Here is a 6,850-nt window from a genome sequence, read left to right as displayed (position 1 = left end):
CGCGTGAGCACGTGTGCGTGGTGGAAAGGCAGACACAGCTGCCCAGGGGCCACAGGCCCTAGGATTTAGGATTGCCAAGCCCCAGAATCATTTAAAAGATGAGCTCTGGAAAGTCTGTTATGCTAAGGTCAGGGCCAGGTTGAGAAGATTTAGGCCACTGAGATAAGGGATGGGAAGAACTGGGTAGATGGCCCTAAATATCAAGGCTCTGTGACTATGTAGTTGCAGATACAACCACCTGGCCATTAAGAAATGGCCCTCCTCCCCTGCAGGAGATGCTGAGGGGCCTCTCCCCAGCTTGGTAACAAGTGCATCTCAGAAGCTGCTCTCACTGCATCTTCTTTCACAGATGTCAGACCTCCATCAGGTCTTAGGGACTCTTTGACTCATTCTGCTCCTCTCCCCTCTTGTCCTTCACTGGCATTTCCCCTAATCATTCTCTTAAAAATCTAATTTTATCTGAGCCTCTGCTTTCCAGGGGACCTGAGCTATACTCTAGTATTCCATTTCAATAACTGTACAGAGAGATAACTTGAGAAGGTCTACTCTAAGAAAGAGCTAGAAGGAACAAGAGTCTTAGAGACTACTAAATTAGTAACATGTGAAGATATTAAGACTGTATAGCCCAAGAGTTGCTGTGATAAATTCTCTAATACAAGCTGCCTTGGCTATAAGTTTATCTGAATCTCAACAGTGGGTCAGAAAGAAAGAATAAAGAAAAAAGACAGAAGGGAGGAGGGAGGTATAAGACTAGAACGGATCTCATAGAGAAGACCCTCAACACAAGTAAGGATCCCTATCTTGGTATCTAGGGAGTCAAAAAAGGTGGTAAAAATGGCAGGTGTTGCACTTAACATAAATTTTAAAAATTGCAGATAGTAGTGACAAAAGTATAACAATCCCCAAAATGTTTTGGCAAGATAATGAATGGCAAAAAATTGTTAACAGTAAAGCCATGCTAATTCTCCCATTGCATGATCTTAGAAGTGTTGTTAGGTAGTTCTGTCCAACTATCTTCTGGCTTCTGGCTCGGTTTAGCAATTTTCATTTGCTATATATGCGCAACACAAAGTCTATGATCCTTTGTCAGTCTCTATTTTGAAGTCAATTTATAATAAGAAAACATTTTTTTGTTTCCCATTAAAAAGGTGCCCATACAGAAGAAGTTTATACTCTCCCTCAATTTGTAAATTATTTGTGTCCTCAGCTTAAAGCACCAGCAGTTGCAATGGACATTTTTGCATTGGGAATGAACTTAAATTGTGAGTTGGGTTTATAGAAGAGCCTTCAGGTAATAACTGTTGTTTGCTTCTGAAATTTTAATCTATGATTTAAGGTGACTTAAATCATATGATGATGAATCTATGATTTAAGGTGATTTATTGTGAAATATTTTGAAATAAATTTAAAGGATATCAGTTCTAACCAAGGGCTCCATTTATTTTTTTTTTTACTTTTCCACAGCTAAATGTAATTTTGTAGTAGTTGTAGGTGTTAGGGAAACATGAATCATTTACCTAAATCAGCTTCAATTCCATTACCTTTCCATAATCTGAATACATAATTGTTTCAGTTTATTTTTAACTTACAAGGAAACTCAAAGGACACTTCTTCACTTGTTCTGGGTTGTTTATATGGTCAGAGTCAGTTACCAAGGCTTAGATCTAGTTTATGTTCATTGCTCTGGCATGGGGCTTTCATGTGTGCCTCTGCCTAATTCTGTGGGGGTGTGAAGAGAGGCATTATGTTCATGTGATATGATGCAAAGCCACTGAGCTCATCCAAGGTGTCAAACTTGGAGGCTGATCCTTGCTTCTTCCTTCCCAATGTGTAAAAATAAACATCCCAATCTCCGGCTTCTCTGATTGCACCAGTCACAAGTTGTCAGATGATTCCTTTGTTCCTAAACATTTTTAATGACTGGAAATAACAATTTTAGCCTCATCTTTAAAAAGCATCCTATTTCATCCAAACTTTCTAACAATTCCAAATCTGAACATATAATTTTAAATTTCTGAGTGGCAGGAAGTGAACTAAGCTTTTTTTTTTTTTTAATAAAAGTTATCAAAAGCAAAAGCTAGCTCTTTGTCAGTCTTTAGACTTGAGGGGAATTTCTGAATGGGAATTCTAGGAAAAATATTGCAAATGTAACACTATTTTATTCTTTATCAATCTATTGACAAGCTTTTCTTGGTCATTTCTAATATGCTAGATACTGGAATATACAAAGTATGTAGTGATCACTTCCTATCTGAGACTTCAAGGTATCATGGGAGAGATAAAATGAATATGCATGAAATATACACTGAATGAGTAAGGGTGAACCACATGTCGCTGAGTTTAAGAGTAACAGGTGTTTGGAACAAAAAGAGAGATTGGTAAAGATCAATGCAATAAAAGAAAGCTTTATGGAGGAAGCAGTGTTTGAACTGAGGCTTGAGGGGTGAACAGGGGCTAGCAGTCAGCAAGGTGGTTAGGACTAATGCTTCTCTAAGGAGGCTGACCTTAGCAGCCCTGTGGTGGGGAGGTGTGGGTCTCTGAGAAGTAAGATGGCTTAACTTTCCAAGTCTTATATACCTCATCTGTGTCATGGTGTTAATAATAGCACCTGTCTCACAGTTTTGTTTTATTTTGTTTGGGATAATGGCAAGATATATGCAAAGTGCTTAGCCATAAAAGTTATCTGTTAGTATTAGGCAGAGAGATGGGGACATTTTGAGGAAAGCAATACAGTAAGTCAGAGAACAAAGATGGATGGAGCTTACACACAGATCCGTTTGGCCAGAGTGAAGTACGGAGTATGTGGAGGAGTCTAAGGGGAATGAAACCAAATAGATAAGGCCACACTATGTCAAAGGGAGCTTAAAAGCTTGGTATATGTATTAATACATTCATTCAAAGATAATTAGCATCTACTATCTTAGTACATAGTACATAGCAGTAACATTGTGCTAGGGGAGATTCTGTAGTGAAGAGGCTAGTATCCTTCCTGCCCTCGTGGAGCGTCAGTCCTTTAGGGAATACAAATATTAAAAAACTACAAGGGGGAAAGGGAAATATAAAAGTTTAAAAGGTTTTATATTATTCTGGATTTTATAAGAGTTGATATTGAAAACAAAAGTCTTTTAAGCATAAAAAGAATTACCACTAACCTGCATGAGTTAAGGCATGTGGTTAGATATAATGCATTATCACTCTATCTACATAACACAAATTAGTCAGGCTGATACAAGAAAAATCAAGCCTGTAAAACCAACATGGAACTTGATCAAACTTTTGATATCAGGTAGACACAGCTTCAGTTCTTAAAAGTCCTTTGAAACCTGCACAACTAGCTTTATCTTCCCTCAAACTTTGAGCTAGGTCCAAATCATTGTGTTCCCATTTTTCTGGTCTAACCCTACTCGTATTATCACTAGTATGTGTAACTCCTGCAGTCTATGATGCCTTTCCTTCTCTCCTCATGATTTTGTTTCCCTGTCCCCCCACATTCCTTTTTCTGTGTTATAAGATGGTATGTGGACAAAAACCTCCTTCCTTGCACACTTACTTTCTCATGTAACCTAATCCAATTGAAAGAATATTTTCTGACTACCTCCTATATTCTTATCACCGAAAGAGCCACTAATGTACATTTTATTCTTTCCTGGAATATTATTTTACCATAAGCATGGAGATCACATGCAGTCGTAATAAAGGTAGAGTTACAGTTGGTCAAATATTGCAAACATGTATTTTATATATTACAGGTATTTCCAATCCCAGATGGCCAATTCATATAAATAGTACCTTTTACAGCAAATGTTATGTATTAGTTAGGACAGGCTAATTCATGTGCTATAACAAAAAACACCATCCTTTCTGTGACTTACCACAGCAAATGTCTGTCCCTCATACATAGCATATAACCCATATGGTCAAGCTTGGTTTACGATGGTCACTCAGAGGCCCAGGTGGACAAAGTTTCTGCCTTCCTGTGAGCTGCTATTTCATAAGAGCCTTAAGGTTTTATTAGGGTGAAGAGAACAAAGAGAATCATGTAGATGCTCTTCTGTCTAAACTGTTGTCTAACTTTAATGGGGCAAAGACATGCAACTCCCCCCCATGCTTCCAGAAGGATTGAAGCAATATTAGTGAGTAATATCCATCATATCCTACAAGACAAATTGACTTGCTCATTTGAGAGCAATGCCCTACAGAACACCATTTGTTTGCAGCAGACATCTGAAGTGAACTGAACTGCAACAGTTAATTCTCAGATCATTTGTCACATAGCAATTTTCTGTCAACTTCACTACCTCAAACCTTGCCATTTCATAAACAACACTGACATAAATTCTCGAATAGCTACCAAATATGGAGAACATAGTTCTCCAGCAACTTTTCAGAGGAATGACAGCTTCATGACACTGACCAGATTTCCCCAGAAGAGCCCGGGAACATCTCTTCTGCTAATTTACTTCAAGAGGCTTCAGTGGCTTTTTGGGGGCAAACCCAGTTTCTGACTATATTCCAGGAGAAATTTCATGATGTCAAATTATTTGGACTCTCCTTAACTTTGCTCTGATACTGTTCCTAGAAACCTGGAATATCAAAAGGACTGGTTATCATTTCTAGGGTGATTGTTTTTCTAAAAGTTGGCATGGGGCTTACTTAGAGTCATGGGTAATTTTAAATGTTTTATGTGTATCAGGACTGATATATTACTACAGCTGAAAGAGAGAAAACCAGTAAATGGATCTAAAATGAAATTCTTCAGCTCACCTATAGTAACTTAAACCTGAAGTTATAATCATGTTCATTAAGAATCACAAATTTTGGGGTGGGAAAGTATGTAGGCCATTTTTCCAAAAGATCCTGTCATTTTATTGCTCTCTTCATTCAGAGCAGGTGTATTTGCTCTATGTTTAATTTCTGTTATTTGCATCAGTTTGGGGTATATACTTGTCAGTTTCACACACCATGATGTAAACACCTTTGCTGGTGATAATCACTGTGGTCTTTTTATAATGATAATAAAATGATAAGAATGATACTTTGCACCATGTACTTTTCTTCTAATCAGCTCAAAGCTTATGATACAATCAATAGGATAGCTTTTATATTGCTGTCGCAGGCTTTCATTGACATACTAACACAAGCAGCTGTCATAAACCAGCCAAAGAAGAATGAGGCCATTATGTTGTTCTTATTGATTTAAACTAAGTGAAAGTGGCCCATATGTCTTTGAGTCCTTTTAGCACAACTTCAGTTATGACTTAAAACTGTTTCTTTGGAAGAAAGATATGAGTGTTAATTTTTCCTTTCATGTGTTTAAAGTGTAGTGTTCCTGTTCTTATTACAGAAATATGCAGCCACTGAACAACTCTCAGAATGATGAGTTCTTTTAGAGGGTTTTTTTCCCCTAGTTGTAATGCTCTGAATTAATTGTTCTTATGAGAGCTACCGTGCACAGAGCTATGACGTTAACTGATCTGATTGAAGGTTCCACTGATTGCCTCAATCTCATGGCCTCACTTACTAAGTGAAAAACTCAGATTTCCTAATCTACCCATTTCCCTTTACTCAGTTTATTTAACAGGTCTGAGACTATTAATTCACGTAGGTGTTGGGATTGTGTGTCTCAGTATGAATTCTCTCCATGCAAAACTTAAGACAAGGACTTGGATGCAGGCTATTTACTTAGGGGTAACTTCAAAAACAGGAGTGAGAGAATGAGGTGGATGAAAACAGGGAAGGATGAAAAAGAATTAACATAAAAATATATTGGGTACAATTTAGCCAGATGTCTGAGAGGCATGCAGAATGTGTGCCACTGTTGTTCCATTAGAAGGACAGAAGGCTGAGGACACCCAGTAGCTCACCTGGAGCATTAACACTCAGTATATTCTTGAACTGGTTTTGTCCATGGGCTGAGCATGAGCTGTGGCTTTGGAGAGGGTCCCCGACAGAAAATGAGGAGAAACATGGGAAGGCTTTGATGCAGGATGTTGTCAGTATGAAGCTAAGATCCCATAACAGTATGCCCTACAGCTGTGGCTAAAATCAGAGATGGTCTGAAGGATGGGACGTGAGGCAACAGAAGTATATGCTACACTATAAATTTGGTAATACACTAACACCTTGGTTAGCAAGCATAATTCATTTCGGAAACATGTTTGTCATCCAAAGCAACTGTATATCCAAGCAAATTTACCCATAAGAAATAATGGAAACTGTGATGATTTGTTCCACAACCCAAAAATATTCATATAAAAATTATTTCAATACTGTAAGACAATACAAAATAATAAAGAAAGTGCAAAACATAAAGAAAAATAAACAAATGAACCTGAACTTATGTTTGAAAACCATGGCTAGTGTGAGGGAGACAGGACAGAGGAGGGTTATTGTGTAGAACGACTTTCACTATCACTAATAGAATCACTGCTATCTATTTGCTCAATGGATTTTTTTTTTCTTTTCATGCAACTTTAACAAGGAACCTATCCAATGGTACTTGCTTTTCCCTCCTTTTGAAGATTTTGAGGAAATGTGACATTGCATTGTCATTAAACAGATTCATCGCTCGCAATGCTACAGCCTTATTCTGGTGGTGATTTTCTAAAATTTTGTGTTGTTTCCCACATTTTATACATCTTCCTAATCTCATTTGAAGTGAGGGATTCCTCTGCCTTTTTCTCCTCCTCCTCTGCATCCGAGATATAGACATAGACTTCTTATAAAATCTTGCAATTTCGGCTACTCTCATACCTCGTTCATACTTCTCCATGATTTCCTTCTTAACTTCCACCATAATCATCTTCTTCTTCTTACCGGCTTTCTTTTCAACGTTTTTCTGCATGGGGGC

This window comes from Neofelis nebulosa, chromosome 1 (genome assembly GCF_028018385.1).
Source record: "Neofelis nebulosa isolate mNeoNeb1 chromosome 1, mNeoNeb1.pri, whole genome shotgun sequence".
Lineage (NCBI taxonomy): Eukaryota > Metazoa > Chordata > Mammalia > Carnivora > Felidae > Neofelis > Neofelis nebulosa.
The sequence above is the reverse complement of the archived record's forward strand: the minus strand, read 5'-3'. Positions refer to the sequence as shown.